Source organism: Oryctolagus cuniculus, chromosome X (genome assembly GCF_964237555.1).
Source record: "Oryctolagus cuniculus chromosome X, mOryCun1.1, whole genome shotgun sequence".
In the NCBI taxonomy this organism is placed as follows: Eukaryota; Metazoa; Chordata; class Mammalia; order Lagomorpha; family Leporidae; genus Oryctolagus; species Oryctolagus cuniculus.
The window spans coordinates 70,167,690-70,191,403 of NC_091453.1; the positions used below are offsets into that span (position 1 = coordinate 70,167,690).

At 35.1% G+C, this 23,714-nt stretch overlaps 1 protein-coding gene across 4 annotated transcripts in view; it reads right to left on the minus strand.

The window, feature by feature from the left end:
* Positions 1–23,714, minus strand: part of TENT5D (terminal nucleotidyltransferase 5D) — a 60,965-nt gene that overhangs the window by 28,404 nt on the left and 8,847 nt on the right. For 2 of the 4 annotated variants that reach the window (XM_051827370.2, XM_017349678.3), the window contains one exon: positions 23,201–23,305. The exons of 1 other annotated variant lie outside the window; for it this stretch is intronic. The gene's annotated coding sequence lies outside the window, so the exon portion shown is untranslated. Of the gene's footprint in view, positions 1–305; positions 564–23,200; positions 23,306–23,714 lie in introns of those variants that run through there. One more of the 4 variants, XM_051827374.2, reaches the window with a different exon arrangement.

Here is a 23,714-nt window from a genome sequence, read left to right on the forward strand (position 1 = left end):
CTGTTTCTCATCTGTTACTCTAAAGTTAGCTCAGAAAATTAAATATTAAAATTGCTGATTTTTTCAGCACATCATATGAGCTTAGTTTTTAAAATAAATTTATCTATTCAAAATTTTAACACAGCCATGATTATAGACACAGTTATTAACCAAAGAGATAATTTTCTAAGGTATTAAGTATATTCACTTTAGTTTAATAAAAAAAGTTCTGTATAAAATACAAATTAAATGTTAGTTTCAATGCCTACTCACAACTGAAACTAAATGTAAATGTATAGAAACTCCCTTTCTATAGGATTTCTCACCATGACTTTTGATAGCACACACTCTTGAATTTAGTAACACTTTTACTCTGAAGACTAACTTCCATCTCCAGAGTTCCCCATAAACTGATTTTCGCACATTCTCTGCACCTCACTTGCCACAACACCATGGATACTGTTGCCAAGAGACAAAGAATATTATTATTGCATCATTAATGCTCTCATAGTACGGAGCATTTTCAAATGAAAAGCTTAAATAAGACAATTCTGAGTCAGAAATCTCAAGAAAGACAATACTACGCTGGACATATTAAAAATTAAAAGCATTTTCCTCAATACATTTGGGATTAAGTTAAAAAATAATAAAAATAAACTGGCAACTCGTATAGATATACATAGAATATTTTTCATTTTATAGTGATTGCAACTGGCTATTTGTGAATTCAAAATTAAAATCTAATTTTGGAAATACAGATTCCAGGTAGATATTGTCTAAGTTTTAACCCTAACTGAACAATGTTTAAAAATTACTAAAAAGCCAAAATATATTGTGGTAAATTAACATTTTATAATTGTTTTGAGTGTCAACAATTAAATACATTTAGAAGACAGTTTTTCCCAGTATAATGTGTTGCTGTAGTATTACAGTTTATAGAAATTATCCCATAAATGTTTTAGTAATAATACCTAAACTATAAAGGCAAGTAAACTGATAGAGGAAGAAAATTATTTGGCAAAGCCAAGATTAAAAGGATATAGTTTGGAGACAAAAGACTATGTTAATTTGAGAACTGTTAACTTAATCAAGATACCTAGTCAACGCTTCCTTGGCACTATATGTCAAAAAAAGAAAACAATAATATTTTTGGATTATATAAAAGTGTTAAATTATAGCTTAATTTGAAATAAAAGTATATCTATACACTTTCTAAAGGAAAACATGGAAATTATATAATATTACAAGATAGGTAATAGAATACAGTTTCACTTTAAAATGTTTTGAGTGTAAAATTTTTAAGAATATATGTTAAAAATAACTAAAAATTATATAATGCTTATAAAGGGACAAGCACTGTTATTTAATTAACTCATTTAACCCTCACTCAAAAGAGTGTAAAGAATAGCAGAATGGTTCATGATCCAGATTAAAATAATAAATTATACAAAGAAATTAATGAATAGAATAATAAATAAAATGATCTAGGATGCACTAAGAGTCATGCCATGTAGGCAGAGTAGAGGAGGTGTTTTAAGTAGCGTAAAAGATTAGGTATTCTCAAGTGTACAGTTTAATATAAAGGCAATGGCTATTGTAAAGAAGGCCTAAAACATCATAAGATAATTTCATTAGTCATCAATAATCAATTAAGCAATGTACTATATATCTAGAATATAACATTTTAAATATGGCTCATATTCTCAACTATCTTAAAATAGTTTTTAAAATTTTTTACAACTGTTAAGTAAGAATAATATACTATCAAAATAAAGCTAATTTAAATATCAGCGAGGAAGAATATGGGAAGGAAGAGTCATAGGAAAAGAAAACACAAAGCAGAAGTCGAAAGATAACTATCATTAAATAGCTGCTTAGCAATCCAAATATCTGGTTACAGTCCCATTCTTTCCAAAAGTGAAAATTCCCAATTTGATTAACAGTGACATATCTCTTTTGACTGATACATGCTGTTTAAATAATTAAATATCTGTTTTCAAACAAAACTGATTTTAAACATTATTGAGTGAGGCCGGCGCCGTGGCTCACTAGGCTAATCCTCCACCTTGTGGCGCCGGCACACCAGGTTCTAGTCCCGGTCGGGGCGCCGGATTCTGTCCCAGTTGCCCCGCTTCCAGGCCAGCTCTCTGCTGTGGCCAGGGAGTGCAGTGGAGGATGGCCCAAGTGCTTGGGCCCTGCACCCCATGGGAGACCAGGATAAGTACCTGGCTCCTGCCATGGGATCAGTGTGGTGCGCTGGCCACAGCGCGCCAGCTGCGGCGGCCATTGGAGGGTGAACCAACGGCAAAGGAAGACCTTTCTCTCTGTCTCTCTCTCTCACTGTCCACTCTGCCTGTCAAAAAAAAATTATTGAGTGAACTATCCCATTTTAGGGCAATGTACTTGATTGTTTTTTTCCCTGAGTGTCAATGAGAAAAGTAATAAAGGAACTGTTCTCTGAAGAGTCATAAGGGTAGAAATCAGGATAATGGACTTTAAATTTAGTGTACATAGACAAAACATCCTTGAATGTGTTTCTGAAAGTAAGCTGATAGTGCTGGAAAAGACTCAATATTTGATGTACATAGAGGAACACATCCTTGACTAATAACATCTATCTTGAATGAAAACTATTTGTATCAGTAATGACCTAGATGGATAAAGAATACTAATGTCTCCTTCCAGGTAGGCTTATCAGAATGAGTAATAGTTTGCCTAGGATTATTCACTTCACCTTACTTTACCAATAAAATATGGATATATTTTAAAAGTTACACTGTATTTTGAAGTGGCAAGTTCTCAGTATGATTTTCATATATATGTATATATATATTTTTTTTTCTTTTGATTCAGACTGATCCCTAATAAAAGATACCTACAGGGATAAACTGAAAGACTACATTTGGTCAACAGATTTCATTAAAATTTAGATGTTAATATCTATCTAATATTATTTTGGGAAAGAAATGAGCAGGAATAAACTAAAAATCAAAGATCTTGAGTAAGAAATTAAATCCTTCCAAACAAGGAAAAGTGATTATGATGTGAGTATAGGACAAAACTTTGTCCTTATATTCTAATATTTCTGTGTATACTAACTAGTGTTTACTCAATTTAAAACTGCTAAGTATGTACTTGGAGTGCAGAGTAAGATGAAAGCCTGTGTAAATAATACTACATAGGTTCCTTATGTGAAACATTTGTGGCATGGGAACAGATAACTTTCGAATTTAAGTTTTTCATATTTTAGAAAGATAATGTGGGTACACGTGATATATATTAACATCAGGATCTCATGTATCAACTTGGAATCAAATACATTAATATTTCTGCAGTTAAACATATTATTATTCACACTAGGAAAAATAATTAATGTAATTAAAACCTGACATGCCTAGATTTTTATATCAAATCAACTCAAGTTAGGTCAGGTGTTGTCATCAAAATTAATTACTAAAAAACACATTCAAATATCAGAGTGTTTTTTTTTGGGGGGGGGAGATTTATCAACTGTGGATAAAGAAGTGCATATTGGCATATAAAGACTGTTTTCTACTGAGAACAACTCTAGCCAAAGAAGTGCAGTTAAGAAGTCAACAATGCAGTACTATGTATATATCCAATGTACACGGTTGAATATTAATATAGTCATGAAATTAGTAATATAAATGTCCATAGTTAACATTTGTTGCAAAAATTAGAATTGCGGCCAGCAGGTAGAGCCACCACCTGTAGTGCCGGCATCCCATGTGGACACCAGTTCGAGTCCCCGCTGCTCCACTTCTGATCCAGCTTTCTGCTATGGCCTGGGAAAGCAGAAGAAGATGGCCCAAGTCTTTGGGCCCTTGCACCCACATGGGATACCCAAAGGAGTCTCCTGGCTCCTGGCTTCAGATCATCTCAGCTCTGGCTGTTGCATCCATTTGGGGAGTGAACCAGCAGATGGAAGACCTCTCTCTGTTCTCTGCCTCTGCCTCTCTGTAACTCTGCCTTTCAAATAAATAAAATAAATCTTTTAAAAAATTAGAATTACATTTGAACTTCACTGATGTGAATCTTGCAAAATCAATACTATTTTTTAAAGAATTTTTCCCTTAGTTGCTCTGTTTGTTTCAAAGGCAGAAGGAGAAAGAGAGAAAGACAGATGGATCTTCCACACATTGGTTAACTCCCCAGGTACCAAAAACAACTGGGGCTGGGCCAGCTAGAAGCCAGAAGCCCAGAAGTCAGGACTCAGGTATTCCAATAATAAATATAAGAAATAAAAGTGTCTTATACACTAAGCCAAATGCCCACACCTGAAGATAACACTTTGGTGTTTGACTTTTACTTGAGACTATAATCAAGCACTTCAAATTATAAATCCTCATATTTCTAAAACTTGTTAGTAGTTATAAATTATTTTATATATGTTGTCTCATAACAAGTGTGAAGCATGGGTAAAGAAGTCATTACAGCTTCATCTTTTGAATGAGAAAACATAAAGATAAATAGCTGCTATATATCTACTGTCCAATGCTGTTTGTTCAGGGTCTTTTGTAGTGAGGGGCAAATATCATCAATTAGTGCTGAAGGCATAATGTGTGGAATAAACAAAACATTTTAAGTAGTCAAAGAATTAGAGAGCTATACAGGAACGTTTAGAGAATGTTGATCCATATGCTCATTGTCTTAAGGCCAATGTATGGCATCTCACGGATGCTTTCCTCCATTCAAAGACACATTATTTTACACTCAAAGGAAAAATATAACCAGATCCTGAACCAATAATTTAATTAGTCTTTCCAGTATAGACATATACAAGGCAACATTACTTAGTACAAGTTCTCATTATTAAAGAATACGATGCACTTCATCATGCATTAATTTTGCCACAAGTCATGTCTGATTGCTGAATTTAATCTCAAAAATAAAAATGTAAGGTTATTAATCACAGGATCTACAACTTATAAGGGACCTAAAAAGGCCATACAGTCAAATAATCCAACAGATTCCTGAATTCTCTATGCAACAAGCCTGACATGCAATCACATAGCCAGCCCCTAAATATATACATTGACAAATAACTCACTGTTTCCCAAGATAATCCATTCTTGCTTTACATATCTCTGTTAGAAACTTCTTCCTTAAAATGAATGGCAATTGTTCTGCAATTTTACCCTCTGGCTCCAGTTCTATTATTTTATAAAAGAAGTTATCCTCCAGTTCTACTACTTTACAAAAGCAGCTATACTTCATTAATATGAATATTCTTCAAGTACACAAAGATTTAAAAATATCATTATGTATCTCAGAAGTTGTCTTTTCCCAAGCAAAGAAATGCCCCACTTCCTTCAATAATTCTTCATATTATCTGGTTTTTAATATACTTAATATCCTGATTATGTTATGTTATTCTGAACATGCTCCAATTCTCTAATATGCTCATGTATACAAACGATTTTATCAAGTATCTCTCATTTGCCTGGAACCCATTTAAAAGCATGGCTTACATCATTTGAATTTGTATTCAAAATTATGTATTTTACTATACATAATGTCCTAAATGGTAATCACCTACTTTCTATTACTAAGACAGGAAATGTTCATTTTATTAAAAAATTTCAGAAAAATTTGCAGGCAGAAAATGTCAAAAAAATAGGATAACATATTTTAATTGCTAATTTGTAAGGTAAAAACAAGTTAGACTTTGATTAGTATAACCTGAAACTGCTAATTGCTAAAAAGTTGAACTCTACAACTGCTTGTGAAGTACCTAGCCAATGTTACTAATCAATAGATATTAAAATAATTCATGTAAGCAAACTAAATGGCTAAACAGGAGTGTGAAGGAATTAAAATGTTTACTCTGCAAAGAGGGGAAAATAAGAAACCCTGAAGCTGGCATTGGCATCAGAGGTGTATTTCAAAACAGAAAAAAAAGAAAGAACATACAGTAACTAGGACTTGTTAATCTGCAATTCCAGCTAAGCTCATTGAGCTGTACTTAATGACAGCTCAGGATCTGTATAAAAGAAAAGTTGGTAGGTAGAACAGAAATGACTAACAATTATGAAAGCAATTACCAGATGGCTTCTTAACAAGGTAGCCTACAAGGTAGTTAATGCAGTAGACTAGCAATCTTCAAACATTATAATCTCAGGACCTCTTTATATTACTAAGAATTGATGAACTTAAGAGTTTTTGTTTGTGTGGGTTATATTTTATCCAGATTTACTCTATCATAAATAAAAGTGGAAAATTTTTCTAAAAATTTCTAAAATTCTAATGTTTACCAGAAAGTTTACATTTCAACATTGGTCAAGAATATGATCAGTTGTCTTCTTTAAAGTGAGAATTCATTCTTGAAAAAAAGACTGCAGAGCCTCATCAAAATAACCATAGTTTGTGTGGGTCAGTAATATCTTCAACTGAATGTGGAGTGTCTTACAACTCAGTGTAGCCAGTGTTTATTCTGGAGAAAATCATCACAGTTGGGACAAGGCAGAAGTGATTTTTGCTAATTTCCATTCTGTTAATAGCCTATTAAAAATACATGTAGTCAAAGATAAAGAACTAATCAAGTTATTTTTACTGTTCATCAATGACATTTTTCAGTGAGCCTCCCTAGGAATTCATGGTGTGGAGAATACAAAGACAGCTAATACAGTTGGATACCAGCACCTTGAATCATGCGAAGGCACTAGTAGTTTTATTTATTGTTTTTGCACATAGTGAATAAAAAATAATGTTTTAATATTATAGAAATAGTATTTACCTCATGGAGCCTCACAAGTGTCTATGGGATTTGTTGGGGGTCTTTGCACAAACACATTTTGAGAAAAACTTCAATGAACTGTATTTAAAGCGTGAGTTTTCCACTGCTTTTTATTTGCATATCAAATTTATTTAGGTTATGATATGCTTTTCTTTTTAAAAAAAATAAGGTTGGGGCCGGGCACTGTGGCATAGCTGGTAAAGCCACTGCCTGCAGTGCTGGCATCCATATGGTGCTGGTTCAAGTCCTAGCTGCTCTACTTCTGATCCAGCTCTCTGCTGTGGCCTGGGAAAGCAGTGGAAGATGGCCCAAGTCCTTGGGTCCTTGCACCCGTGTGAGAGACCCTGAAGAAGCTCCTCCCGGTTCCTGGCTTCGGATTGGCGCAGCTCTGGCCATTGCAGCCAACTGGAGAGTGAACCAGTGGATGGAAGATGCTCTCTGCTTCTCATTCTCTCTGTGTAACTCTGATTTACACAGAGATTTTATTTATTTTGAAAGGCAGAGATACAGAGAGAGGGTCAGAAAGAGAGAGAGGTCTTCCAGCAGCTGCTTCACTTCCCAAATGGCTACAGTGGCAGGAGCAGAGCCGATCCAGAGCCAGGAGCCAGGAGAAGCCTCATCCCAGTCTCCCACACTGGTGCAAGAGCCCAAGCACTTGGGCCATCCTCCAATGATTTTCTAGGCCACAAGCAGAGAGCTGGATCAGAAGAGCAGCAGCTGGAACATTAGCCTGCATCTATATAGGATGATGACACCACAGGTGGAGTCTTAACCTACTATGCCACAGCACTGTCCCCTATGATATGCTTTTTAAAAAGATTTATTGGGGCCAGCACTGTGGCATGATGCGTGAGGCCACTACCTTCAGTGCTAGCATCCCATATGGGCGCCGGTTTGAGTCCCGGATGTTCCACTTCTGATCCAGCTCTCTGCTACGGGGTGGGAAAGCAGTTGAAGATTGCCAAGTCCTTGGGCCCCTGTGCCTGCGTGGGGAACCTGGAAGAAACTCCTGGCTCCTGAGTTTGGATTGGTGCAGCTCCAGCTTTGTGGCCAATTAGGAAGTGAACTAGCAAATAGAAGACTTCTCTCTCTGATTCTGTTTCTCTTTCTGTGTAACTTTCAAATAAATAAATATTTGAAAAACAAAAGATTTATTTATTTGAAAGAGCTACAGAAAGAGGGAGACACAGAGACAGAGACAGAGACAGACAGACAGACACATACACACATACACACACATCTGTCTTCCACAGGATGGTTTACTCCCAAAATGGCTGCAATGGCCAGGACAAGTCTAGGACAAAGCCAGGAGCTGGGAACCCCAACAAGGTCTCCCACATGCATAGCAGGGGCCAAATACTTGAGCCATTCTCTGCTGCCTTCTCAGGTGCATTAGCAGAACCAGCACTCTTACATGGGATGCTTGTGTCACAAACAGCAGCTTAATCTGCTCTGCCACAATACCAGGACCCCTACAATATGCTTTACTTAATAAACCTTTAAATACATTTAACAGAATGGAAAGTTTTTTCTGTTCTTTCTTGGGGGGGGGGGCGGGAATTACAATCCACGGCTAATTTCTATTTTCAACTTCATCTGCACTTGAGGACCACATAACTCCCTTGTCAGCTGGATGCAGAAAACTTACATTCTAAGAAAGAATTAAAGAAAAATATTTTAGGGGCCAGCACTGTGGCACTGAAGTACCGGCATTCAATATGGGCACTGGTTCGTGTATCAGCTGCTCCACTTCCTATCAATCTCTCTGCTATGGCCTGGGATAGCAGTAAAAGATGGCCCAAGTCCTTGGATCCCTGCACCTGATGGGAGACACAGAAGAAGCGCCTGGCTCCTGGCTTCGGATCAGCGCAGCTCCAGCTGTTGCAGCCAAATAGGGAATGAACCAGTGGATGGAAGACCTCTTTCTCTCTGTCTCTCCTCTCTATGTGTAATTCTGACTTTCAAATAAATAAATCTTTTTTACAAAAAGAAAAATATTTTAGTAAATATAAAATCAGTGTACTACATATGGTGATAATTTAAAATGAAATAGATAGCAATACAAATTTTCTAACTTATAATGGAAAATTTGAAGTAACATTTATTTTTATAACCTAAAAATAAAGCTTCATAAGGGCCCTTTTTGTTTTAGTATCACATCACAAACATTTGCTATACAAGCAGACTTTCTAACAAATTAATACATATCCCTTAAAAATAATATCATATTGATCAGAGTCGGTGAACTCAAAAGGCTTCCATAGCCTTGGCAACTCATGACAAGTGCCTCGGGTGATTACTGATGCCATAAACAAGAGTGTCAATTTGTTAAGTCAACAACAGGAGTCACTGTGCACTTACTCCCCATGTAGGATCTCTGTCCTTAATGTGTTGTACGATGTGATTTAATGCTATAACTAGTACTCAAACAGTATTTTTCACTTTGTGTTTCTATGTGGGTGCAAACTGTTGAAATCTTTACTTAATATATGCTAAACTGATCTTCTGTATATAAAGAGAATTGAAAATGAATCTTGATGTGAATGGAAGGGGAGAGCGGGAAAGGGGAGGGTTGCAGGTGGGAGGGAAGTTATGGGGGGGAAGCCATTGTAATCCATAAGCTGTACTTTGGAAATTTATATTCATTAAATAAAAGTTAAATAATATCATATTGTCTTTAATAAGGATGTTTTATGAAAAAATATCATATTGTCTTTAATAAGGATGTTTTATGAATGCCAGAATAAAAAAAAAAAAACATGACTTAATCAAGCAAGATTTAATTGGTACTTTATAGTAACAAAATGCTTTGCTACTTCTAGAATACCTTACTATCTTTAATAATTTACCCCTCATACCTCATTGCTACCCTGAAATGAAGCCTGTCAAAACCTGTCATACCCTATAGCCCATTTCAAAACCGATTTAATCCCTGAAACATTTCCTAATGTCTCTGTTTGGCAGATATTGGTAATTTTTTAATAGCTTTTAACAGATTCTGCTTCCTGTTAAAGCTTTCATATATTTGTTTTAGCCCTCTTACTATATGTATTTCTTTTTCTTAAGATTTATTTATTTATAGGAAAGAATTACAGAAATAGAAGCAGAGACAGAGAGACAGAGAGAGAAAGAGATCTTCCATTGCTGATTTACTCCCCAAATGGCTGCAAGAGCCAGCAATGGGCCAGGCCAAAACCAGGAGCCAGAAGATTCATCCAGGTGTCCCGAAAGGGTGGCAGGTGTCCAAAAACTTAGGCTATCTTCTGCTGCTTTTCCCAGGCCATTAGCAGGAAACTAGATCAGAATTGAAACAGCCAGAACACACACCAGTGCCTATGTCAGATATCAGCACCACAGGCAGTAGTTTTATACACTACACCAAAATGCTGGCCCCCAGATGTATTTCTTGATGGAGCACATTACTCTGCAATGTTTGTATACTCTTCAAGGTCTAGCAGAATGATTTTTATCACTAACAATAGGCTGAATGAAATCTATAAACATTCATTGAACTCATAATATGCTAACGGTCTGGCTAGGTGATGTATAAATGCATGAGCCAGGGCCGGCGCCATGGCTCACTTGGTTAATCCTCCACCTGTGGTGCTGGCATCCCATATAGGTGCCGGGTTCTAGTCCCGGCTGCTCCTCTTCCAGTCCAGCTCTCTCCTGTGGCCCGGGAGGGCAGTGGAGGATGGCCCAAGTGCTTGGGCCCTACACCTGCATGGGAGACCGGGAAGAGGCACCTGGCTCCTGGCTTCAGATCAGCGTAGACCAGCCATGGTGGCCATTTGGGTAGTGAATCAATGGAAGGAAGACCTTTCTCTCTGTCTCTCTCTCACTATCTATAACTCTACCTGTCAAATCAATTAAAAAAATAAAATAAATGCATGAGCCATTCTTGACTTCTAAGCTCCTAAAATGCATTGGGAAAAACAAAGGATAAAACAAGCAAGATATTATGATAATTTCAAGGGTAGTAATTCAGATAATAAGATGGAGGACAATTTGGGAAAGAACCTATATAAATTATCCCTTAGTTCAAGACTAAGAGAATCTTAATTTTTTATTAAATATTAACATTTTGGAATAATTAAAAGTCCCTCCAAAGTAGTTTTTAACCTTGGTTCTTTTTAAAATTTTTATTAATATAATGAGAACAGATTTTATGTATTTTGTAGATACAATTCTAAAAAAAACCCATATTTATCTCCCTTCCTCTCTCCCTAAAACCCTCCTCCATCTTTCCTATTTTTCCTTAAATTTTTGAAATAATTTTTTTTGCATTTCATATATACAGTTTTAAGAGCATAATGATACTTTTGCATGGAAATATCAGGTAATGTCTAGGGACATTTTTGGTTGTCACAACGTGCACCAGGGGATTGCTACTATCATCTAGTGTGTAGAGGTCAATGATGCTCTTAAACATGCTACAAATCACATTGACAGTTTCACACCACAAAATACTATCCAATCTAAATGCAATAACATTGAGACTAAGAAACTCTGTGTTCTTAGGAAGCACAGATAATTATTTAAATTCAATAAGAAGTATTTCTAATAAGGATTACTAAAGTTTGTAAAACTGCTAGATACCAATTTATAAAGATAAGGGAAATTTCTGATTTACGAAAGAAAAAAAATAGCATGATATCAGGTAACTAAGAGGGCACTAAAATTATTTTACCTTATCATTTTGATGATTTTTTTGTGATAGATTAAATTTCTAATTCAAAGAAGCAATCAGAGTATGTTTAATTTTTATTTAAAATTCATTTGATTGCTTAAAGAAGTAAATTTATTTTAGTAAAAATGATACATTTTCTCTTAAAATATTTGAGTAAGAGTAAAAATACAAATAGGGGGTCAGTGCTGTGGCATAGCGGGTAAAGCCGCCTAAAGCTGATGCCTACAGTGTCAGCATCCCATATGGGCACCAGTTGGAGTCCCGGCTGCTCAACTTCCCATCCAGCTCTCTGCTATGGCCTGGGAAAGCAGTAGAAGATGGCTCAAGTCCTTGGGCCCCTGTACCCATGTGGGAGACCGGAAGAGGCTCCTGGCATCAGATTGGCGCAGCTCCAGCCATTGCGGCCAATTGGAGAGTGAACCAGCAGATGGAAGACCTCTCTCTCTCTCTGCTTCTCCTCTTTGTGTGTAACTCTGACTTTCAAATAAATAAATAAATCTTTAAAAAAAAAAACAAATAGGGCAGAAACAAATTACCTTGACCCTACTAGTGTTAATATCTGAAGAACCATATTCTAAGGCATTGTACATGTATCACACGGTAAGTCATACAATTTTATTCAAACAATATCATAAATTATTTTAAATAAATTTTTAAATTTATTTTAATTAATTTAATAAACATGATATACTGAAGAAATTGCTGGATATAACATAAATATTCCTTCCTAGCAGGATAGACTAATTTTTAAAAGATTCCTCTAACATTAAGTAAAATTATTGAGCCCAGAGTTAAATAATTTTCATATTTTAACTATATATTTTAACTTCAACAGAATTCATTGACTGCAAGTTACAAAAGTAATTTTTATCCCTAACATGAGAGTTAAAGGACAAAATTACTAATACCAACTACAGAAAAAGTAAATTGCTAATGGATACATGTTCCAAAATGATACACATTCAGACATCAAAACCACAAAAATATCGGGGAGGAGTAACAGCATTGTCATATGTGATCAAAGTTAAGTTGTTATCAGCTTGAAATAGAGGCTTATAAGTGTAAGATGTTCTATAGAAACCTCATAGTAACCAAAAAGAAAAAAAAAAACTATAGTAGATATACATACCAAAATAGAAAAGATTGAAATTATAGAACTACAAAAAAATACATCAAACCACAAAGGAAGACAGCAAGAGAGTTAGAAATAAAGCATCTAGAAAATGATGAAAAAAAAAGGCCTTAGTAAGTCCCCACTTATCTTTAATTACCTTGTATATAAATCGACTATACTCTCCAATAGAAAGATGCAGAGTCAATGAATTGATTTAAAAGACAAAAGTATATGTGGCCTAAATTATTTCACTTTTAACGAAACATTTAGACTGAAAATGAAGGGATGAAAAAAGATATTCTATGCAAATGGAATCAAAGGAGAACAGAGGATGTGATATTTATATCACACAAAATAGAATTTAAGTGAAAATCTGAAACAGGCACAAAGAAGGACATTATATAATGAAAAATTAGGTCAAGTCATCAATAAAATATTGTAATTATATAACCAGCCAATAGTACAGTACCTAAATATATTAAACAAACAAGGGAGCTAAAGGAAGGGATAGTAACACAATAAAGAAAAAATAATAGGAGACTTCAATACAATTCTATCTACAATGGGAAAATCATCCAGAAAGTCTTAAACAGCACTTTAGACCAGGTGAACCTTAAGACATATACAAAACAATCTACCCAACAGCAATAGAATGCATATTCTTCTCAGGCACATACAGATCATCCTCCAGGATACATCATCATATGACATGACAAATCTTAGCAAATGTAACAAAACTGAAATATCCACTACCATTTTTGTGACATAATGGTATGACACTAGAAATCAATAACCAGTATAATATTGGTAAATTCATAAACACATGGAAATTAAAATCATGCTTTTGAGCAACTGAAAGGTCAATGAAGAAATTAAAATAGAAATTTATAAATATTTTGAGACAAATGAAAATGAAAATATAACATAAGAAAACTTACAAGATATAGTAAAAGCAGTTCGTGGAGGAAAGTTTACAGTCATAAACATAAATATAAACAAGTTTACAGTCATAAACATAAATATAAACAAAAAGAAGAAAGATCACATAAAAAGTTAAACCTCAAAGAGACATAAAGGAAAATTACTGACAATGTTAGCAGAAGGAAAGCAAAAAGAAAGAGTGGAAATAAATGAAATACATCCCAGGAAAAATACAAAAGATAAGCAAAACTAAGAGTTGGTTTTATTGAAAAGATAAACAATATCAAAAACATTTAGCTACACTAACCAAGAAAAAAGACTGAAATAAATAAAATCGGAAATGAAACAGGACACATTGTAACTAATATCATAGAAATAGAAACGATAACTCTTATTACATTCTACCAATTTGTATAACTTAGGAGAAATGGATAAATTCATAGATACAGAATCTAATGACTGAATCATAAAGAAATCACAAATTTGAATAGACCAATGTGTGAGAAGGTTGAATCAGTTTAAAAACTCACAGAAAACAAAAGCCAAGGATCTAATGGCTTCACTGCTGATTCCACCAAACTTTCTCAGAGACCTAATACTAACCCTCCACAAATTTTCTAAAGTATCAGAGGACAGAAATACTTCTAAACTCTTTTTAATAGGCCAGTATTACCAGCACAGTAGCATAGTAGGTGAAGCTGATGCATGCAGTGTCAGCATCCAATATGGGTACCAGCTCGAGTCACAGCTACTCTACTTCTGATCCAGCCCTCTGCTAAGGGTTGGGAAAGCAGTGGAAGATAGCCCAAGTCCTTGGATGCCTGTACCCACATGGTAGACTCAGAAGAAGCTCCTGGCTCCTGGCTTCAGATAGGCACAGCTCCAGCCATTGCAGCCATCTGTGAAGTGAATCAGTGGATGGAAGATCTGTCTGTCTGTCTGTCTGTCTCTCTCTCTCTCTCTCTCTCTCCTCTCTGTAACTCTGCCTTTCAATTGAATAAATAATAAATAAATAAATAATTAAATACATAAATCTTTATTTTTTTAAAAAAAGGAGGCCAGTATTACCCTGATATCAAAGCCAGACAAGGGCATCACAAGAAAACAAAACCCCAGGTCACTTTCCTTCATAAACATAGATGAAAAAATCTTCAACAAAATACTCGCAAATTGAATTCAATAATGCATTACAATACTCATTCATTGTAATCAAGGAAGACTTACAACGATATTTCAATTTCAGCTTTTGCAAATCAATCAATGTGATATGCTACATTAAGAAAATGAAGAGCATAATCCCTAAGATTATTTCATTAGATACAGAAAAAGTATGTGATAAAATTCAAATGTGTTTTTGATAAAACACATTCAATAAATTAAGTATAAAAGGAATGCATTTCAATACAATCAAGGATGAATATAATAAGCTCAACGTGAACACTATACTAAACAGTGAAAAACTGGAACCCTTTTGTCTACAATCCAACACAAGACAAAGATGCCTACTCTTACAACTTCCATTCAACATGGTTTCATAAGTCCTTGCCAGAATAAAGAAAGAGAAAGAAATAAACAACACTCAGACAGAAAAGGAAGAACTAAAACTGTTACTATTCATGAATGACATGATCTTACATATAAAAAAAATCTAAAAGAATCCATTAAAAATCTGTTAGAATTTACAAATTCAGTGAAATCTCAGGATACAAAATCAACATAAAAATTTATTAGTGAGGCCAGCATAGTGGCACAGCAAGCTAAGTTGCCACATACAATGATGGCATCCCATATTAAAGCCCTGGTTCAAATTCTGGCTGTTCCACTTCGGTTTCAGTTTCCTAGTAATGTGCCTGAGCAGGCAATGGAATATGATCCAAGTGCTTGGGCCCTTGCCACCCATGTGGGAAAACAAGATGTAGTCCCTGGCTCTTGTCATTGGCCTGGCCCAATAGTAGCCATTTGGGGTGTGAAACAGCAAACAGAAGGTCTCTCTATCTGTCTCTGCCTTTCTGTCATTCTCCATTTCAAATAAGCCAAAGAATATTAAAAAACACCATTAGTATTTCCATGCAATTAAGTGAACATTTGAAAATCAAGAGAATAATCTCATTTACAATACCTACAACAAAAGCAAAACACAAAATACTTAGAAACAAAAGGAAAGGTACTGTATGTTCACTGATTAGAATTATTATTTCTTATTATAAAAATATACGTACTACCCAAAGAGACCTTCAGACTAAATGCAATTTTCTATAAAAATTCCAATGCCATTTTTCATACAGAAAAAACAATGTTAAAATTCATATGGAATCACAAACATACACATACACACAGATAGAAAACAAATAGCCACGACATTCCTGAGCAAAAGGAACAAAATCTGAGTCATAACACTAACCTGACTTTAAAATATACTACAAAGTAAAAGTAATTAAAACAGTATGGTCAATTGATTTTTTAAGAATGGTGCCAAGAATATATAAGAGGGAAATGACAGTTTCTTCAATAAATAGTGACAGGAAAATTGGTTATTTGTATGTTAAGGAATGAAAGTAGACTCTTACTGCACACTAAATACAAAGATCAACTTAAAATGGATTAAAGACATAAACATAAGATTTTAAACTATAAAGCCACTAGAAAAAAATGAGGGGACTATAAATGCTATGGGCAATGATTTTTTCAGATCTGAACTCAGAAGCACAGGCAACAAAGAGCAAAAGGAATTATATCAAAATTAAAGCTTCTATACAGTGAAGGAAACAATCAACAGAGTGAAGAGATAACCCATAGATTTGGTTTCATACATCTGATGAGGTGCTAAAATCTAAAATACATAGGGAACTCAAATAACACTTAATAGAGAAAATAAATAATCTGAAAAAGAAATGAGCAAGGGATCTGAATAGACATTTCCCAAAAAGCATATGAATGACTCTCACAATACAATCACTAACATTTTTTAAAAAGATTTATTTATTTATTTATTTGAAACACAGAATTACAGATAGGAAGAGGCAGAGAGAGAGGTTCCATCCACTGGTTCACTCCACATATGGCCATGGCTACAATGGCCAGAGCTGGGCCTATCTGAAGCCAGGAGCCAGGAGCTTATTCTGGGTCTCCCACGCAGGTGCAGGGGCCCAAGGATTTGTGCCATCTTCTACTGCTTTCCCAGTCCATACCAGAGAGCTAACTAAGAAGTAGAGCAGCTGGGACTCGAACTGGCGCCCATATGGGATGCTGGCACTGCAGGCAGTAACTTTACCCACTACATCACAGCTCTAGCCCTAACCACTAACTCTGAGTGAAATTTTAATGTTGGCAGGAAATCACACTAAACTTACCTAATTTATTCTACTTTCCTAGACAAACATATATCTACTGTCTTCCCTCTCCTTAAATCTTCAACACTTTCTTCCAAGACTTCACTCTTATCTAAGCACCTTGTTTTCCACTTCAATGGGAAAATGAAAACAGAAAAGAATTGCTACAAACTCCTACAACTTTGAATATACTCAATTTTCATCACCACCTACGTATGCTACTACCTTACCTTATCTCCTGTTAACTAAGGAGAATGTCCCACATTACTAGCAAAAGAAAAGCTCTCCACCTGTGTATCATATACCATTCTCTCAAATACTCATGGGTATTTATTGCCCAAGCAGTTTCTTCTTTTCTCCTTGAAGTGTCATTCTTCCCTACTCTACTAGATTATCATCACTAACATAAAATCTTTTCTTCCAGATTAATTAAAAACTATTCTTATTTCATCTCCCTCTCTAGTGCCATGATAATTCTCTTCTTCCATTTATAGAAATCCTCTTTGTAAAGTAAACTGTATCTTATCTCCATTGCATTTCCTCACATCACTTCACATTCTCTGATGACCACTGCCTTACTGAATCTAATTAATAGTCATTTCTTAGTTCTCATCTTACTAGACCTATCAGCAGTATTTAGCATGCATGGTTACTCTCTATTCTGTAAAACACTTTCTTCTTTTTGGGGCCGGCGCCATGGCTCACTTGATTAATCCTCCACCTGTGGCGCCGGCATCCCATATGGGTGTGGGGTTCTAGTCCCTGTTGCTCCTCTTCCAGTCCAGCTCTCTGCTATGGCCCGGGAAGGCAGTGGAGGATGGCCCAAGTGCTTGGGTCCCTGCACCTGCATGGGAGACCGGGAGGATGCACCTGGCTCTTGGCTTCGGATCGGCACAGCGCACTTGCCTTAGCAGCCATTTGGGGGGGTGAACCAACGGAAGGAAGACCTTTCTCTCTCTCTCTCACTGTCTAACTCTGCCTGTCAAAAAAAAAAAAAAAAAAAACATTTTCTTCTACTGGTTTCCACAACTCACACTCATCTAGTTCTCCATTACCTTTCAGGCCACTCCTAAATCTTTTATTACTCTTCTATTTTTTTTTTTTTAATTTGGAGTGAGCTTGGTTATAGGATTTTATTTTAAGCTGCACTTATTGTTTGTTAAATTTCATGGTTTTAAAATATCATATATGTAGTAACAATTACTCAATTTAAATCTCCAGGCTAAAATGCTTCTCTGATTTCCAGACTAGTGTGTATCACTGCCTACTTGACATGTCCACTTTGATGTTGAATATGCTTCTCAAAGTTTGAAAAATTGAATTCATGATAGCATTCATGACCACAAAACATATCCTCATGTAGGTTTTCTCACATATCAGTTCAATTGTGCTGTGATGAACCAGATCCTTCTCATAAACAAATGCTATGAGATCCAACTTTAAAATATAACCAGATGTTGAACCACTTTCTAGCACTCCATTCCCTACATCCTGATCCAAGTTATCATCATCTCTCACAGATTGCTGCAATAGATTCCTAACTGGTCTCCTTGCATCTGCCTTACCTCTTTGCAGCTTTTTTCAATGCAGAACCCAGAATAATCCCTTAAAAACTCAAAAATCAATGCTGACCATACCATTCTTCTTTTCAAAACCCTGTAGTGTTTTCCTACTTCAGTTAGTAAGAAAATAAAGTCTTGATGGGTACCTACAAGTGATTGCATTATTTGGCTCTGTAATACTTCTCCGACCTAAGAGTCAAAGGGAGCACATAAACAAGTCTAGTACCTGCTAACACTAACCGATGGAATAAATAAAGGGGAGAGTGATCCAACATGGGAAGTGAGATACTCAGCAGACTCATAGAATGGCAGATGTCCTAAATAGCACTCTGGCCTCAGAATCAGCCCTAAAGGCATTCGGATCTGGCTGAAAAGCCCATGAGAGTATTTCAGGCATGGAAAGCCAAGACATTCTGGCAAAAGATCTCTGCGAGTGAGATCCCAGTGGAAAGAACAGGTCTTCAAAGAAGGAGGTACCTTTCTCTGAAGGGAGGAGAGAACCTCCACTTTGACTATGACCTTGTCTAAACAAGATAAGAATCGGAGAACTCAGAGGGCTTCCATAGCCTTGGAAACTCATGACCGGAGCATAGGGAGACTACTGATGCCATAGACAGGAGTGTCAATTTGTAAAGTCAACAACAGGAGTCACTGTGCACTTACTCCTCATGTAGGATCTCTGTCCTTAATGTGCTGTGTATTGAGATTTAATGCTATAACGAGTACTCAAACAATATATTTCACTTTGTGTTTCTATGGGGGTGCAAACTGTTGAAATCTTTACTTAATGTATACTAAACTGATCCTCTGTAAAAAAAAAAAAAAAAGAAATTATCAACTCCCAACTTGACTCTCACTGGGATTAAACATGACAATAGGTCTGATCTGATTTCATCATCATTTAAAAAAAATCATCTATTATTTTTCACTTTATGTTTCTGTGTGGGAGCAAACTGTTGAAATCCTTACTTAAGGTATACTAAGCTGATCTTCTGTATATTAAGATAATCGAAAATGAATCTTGATGTGAATGGAAGGGGAGAGGGAGTGGGAAAAGGGAGGGTAGTGGGTGGGAGGGACGGTATGTGGGGGAAGCCATTGTAATCCATAAATCGTACTTTGGAAATTTATATTCATTAAATAAAAGTTAAAAAAAAATACTTCTCCGACCTTATCTATTACTCTCTTTTTACATCACTCCAGTTACACTGGTCTTTTAAAGATTTATTTATTTAATTTATTTATTTGAAAGGCAGATTTAAGGGGGTGGTGGAGGAAGCAAAGGGGAGTAAAAATGGAGAAACCGAGATAGAGAGGGAGACAGAGTGAGAGGGAGAGAGAGAGGGAGAGAGAGAGGGAGAGAGAGACAGAGAGATTCCATCCACTGTTAACATTCCCCAAATGGCTGCAACAGGCTGCATCTGATGCTGGTTCAAGTCCTGGCTGCTCTAATTCCCATCTAGCTTCTGCTAATGTATCTGGGAAGGCAGCAAAGAATGCAACAAGTTGTTGAGTTTCCTACTACTCATTTGTGAGACCTGGATGGTGGTGTTCCAAGCTCCTGGCTTCATCCTGGTATGACTCTGGCTGTTGCAGATATTTAGGGAGTGAACCAGGGGATGGAAGATATTTCTCTTCCTTTTTCTGTCATCCTCCCTTTCAAATAAATAAATAGGTAAATCTTTTAAAAAATGTGAACTTCAGAATATAAAATATGGAATGAAGGGAGATAATCTCACAGATGTATAGATTCATAGAAGCTCTGCAACATTAGTTATCCAGAAAGAAATGGAAAGAAACATGAAGAAGACTCATTTCCCATCAGACTAAGGAAGCACTATGAACACAATAAGAATATATAGAATAGAATCTCATAATTTGTAATAATTATAAAGTCACCATGAGCACTGAATTATTAGCAAGGGGAAATTTCAAGGAGAAATACAATGTGAGCACCCTTTGAAACTTTGGTTATAACGTTTTCACCAACCAATTCATGTGTATGTGTGTGTGTGTGTGTGTGTGTGTGTGTGATTCCTTAACATTAACCTTAAGCTAACAACATTATAACCCATGCCTGAATGAAGTTTATCTAGCACACATATTTTCTTCATAGATACAGTACAGTCTTATTGTGCTTAGAAATACAAGATAGTACTTCAACACCATTCCTGGGGGACATTTTAAATGACCAAACAACAAAAATAATAAAAACATAAAACTATGAAAAGTGTGGCACTAAATAGGTTGTGAGGAAAAAAATTTGCTTATAGTACAAGAGCTGAAACAGAAAGTAGAATAACATCTTGTTCAACCTCAGCTGGGAACCTGCACACTGGGTGACTCAAATTTTTTACCACTTTATTCATATTGCCAAAGGATCACAGATTCTGAGGTTACAAATTCTAGTGAACAGGCACATTTGCAAATTTGGAATCTGTGAATAATGAAGATCTATTTATCTGGAAGTTATTGCTATTCTGAACCAAGAATATTTGGATGATATCCTATAACTAACCCTGGAATCTCAGGATAGTAGCAGGTTTGTAGAAAAGTCTTTGCAGGGGCCAGCACCGTGGCATAGCAGGTAAAACCACTGCTTGTGGTGCTGGCATCCAATACAGCAGCCAGTTTGAGGCCCAGCTACTCCATTTCTGATCCAGCTCTCTGCTGATGGCTTGGGAAAGCAGACAAAGATGGCCCAAGTGCTTGGGCCCCTGCACCCACACAGGAGATTCAGAAGAAGCTCCTGGCTCCTGGCTTCAGATTTGCCCAGCTCCAGCCCTCATGGCCACTTGGGGAGTGAATCAGCAGATGGAAGATCTTATTCTCTCTCTCTCTCTCTCTAAGATCTTACTCTCTCTCTCTCTCTCTCTCTCTGTTTCTCTGTCTCTCTCTCTGTAGCTTTGCCTTTCAAATACATTTTAAAAAAAAGAAAAGTCTTTGCAAAGGACTTAAATCTATTTAATTAGCCCAAATACTTGTCTGAAAATACCAAATATCAACTACATAGAGCACATACTAGAAATATAGCTACTTACCAATACTTTTAATAATTTCTCAAAAAGATATGAAGCAACACTAAATTCTGTTCAATTATTTCACAAGTCCTAACTATAATTAAAGGAAGATAACCTGATTTTATAAAATGAAATAATCTTTGTCTCTCTCTCTCTCTCTCTCTCTCTATATATATATATATATATATATATATATATCATGCTATATGAACTCACTGCATTTATATCAGATATAAGGGAAAGGAACAGAATAAAACCATTGTGGACATACATATTTCCCTCTTTAGAATATGTATTTTTTCTCAATCATTAATTCAGTTTATTTCATTCAGTGAAAGAGCACTTCATACAGTTCATGCCATTTAATTACAGATAACATTTATTTGCCAATTATATTGGGGTCTGTAAAAACTATATACAAAGAACCACATAGTTAAAGCCAGGAAATAGATTGCTGAAACTACATGTTCTATTTTTTTTCAAAGGGACATGAAATAAAAGCAGGATATCTGAGACCCATTCTTCTAGAATTAACTAAAATTCAATAGTAATTTTTATGAAACTCTTTTGCACAATACATCTTCTTTCATTTCTCCAAAACTTTGCTTATGCAATTAGTTGTATTTTTCACCTTTGGGAGAAAAAGTGTGCATTCTAGCACATTAATTTTTCCTTTTTGAAAATAACTTTTAATATTTTTATAATAAATTTGGAATGGCACTACAAAATAAAAGTCAAAAACTAAAGAACTCATTCCTTTGAAACACACAAGTATTTCTATCTTTCTATATTCTATATATTTCTATGACTAAAATGCTTTCTATATTTCTATTACTATAATGGTTCATATATGATTAAAAATAATAAAATAATATTGGCTTCCTGTAATACTTAACTACATGGTATTGTGAAGTCATTTTCAGTTATCCACAATGAAAATTCTTTTTTTGACAGGGAGGATTTTTTTTCTTAAAAAGTATTCTAATAAGAAAGGTAGTATAACTACTATCTACTTAGTAATTAAAACAAAAATCATTATTCAAAAAATCTGTAATTATGCAATCATAAAGATATCAGAGTCACTAAATCAGGAACAATTTCACTAGCACCAAACTGATTAATTGTTTATCATTAGTCCACAGATACCAATGGCTCACAAGAGAGTACTTTACACTGTTAACTGTATCAACAGCTGATAGATGCTCAGTTACTAACTGGTATCAAAAGTAATATGTTTAAATAAAAATAGTATGTGTATTAAACAGGCAATTCTCAATTTCAGATGTATTCACTTATGGAAAAAGATGATTTTAATAAACTTTTTGGGTATTAAAAACAAATTTCCTTCTCTTCGAGCCATTTACCTCTTTTAAATTTCTTATTCTTCAAACATTTGCATATTTCTCCCAATTACAATAACACAATTCAATATGAAGACAAATTTCTGTGTGAAAGGAATGGCTCTAATTTTAAAAGCAATAATAAAACATCATCAACATTTAAAGTCTGCAAAGTTTAAACTATTCTCAAGGATCTCAGTTATTTCCAGGGCCCAAAAGCCACGTAATAAAATTAAGGCTACAAACTGAAAAAATAAGGCACAGATATAAAAAAAAATAACAATTTATGCGGCAACCAAAGTTGTTGACTATGGGATACCCAAGGCTTATATGATTCTGAATGTTTTATATCAAATTTCTAGATGGTACTTTGTTAAATATTCATAAGTGTCTAGTAATTATAAAGAACATGTGGCATCTGAGTAGTAATGCACTTATATGCTTGGTGTTAGCACTCTCTGTATTACATGACTATTAATTATCTTTACCTTAATTGCACTGTTTTCTTTGAATTCTAGTAGATTCTATCCTGGGTCTAAAGTATAGGTAGTAGGTTGAGCTTGAATCTCTTTGAAAATAACTGAAGGGTTGTGCTGAGGTTGAATATGGGAAACAATAAAAAGAGAGACAGAAAATTAAATAACGACTAATAAGAAAGGAGAAAGAAAAGTAACAGAGAAATACTGTTGTTACAAATATTAATTAAAAGAGGAAAACAGAAATAATATAAGGAGAATATGCTTGCCAAATACATGTTTATAATATTTGACATAATATTTTCTCTCTCTGAAATTAACAATGGTTTATTAAAACTATATTTATTAATGTAATGGTCAAAGGAAATTTTAAGATGATCTTTTCTCAGCTGTTCATTAAGACATGCTAAAGGACAGGCCATCTAAAGGCCAAAATTAAAAAAAGACTTATTTCACAAATCTCATGTATAGTTTTTAACAAGTTAAATAATTCTACCTTTTTTCCCCTCCAATTTATAAATCCATG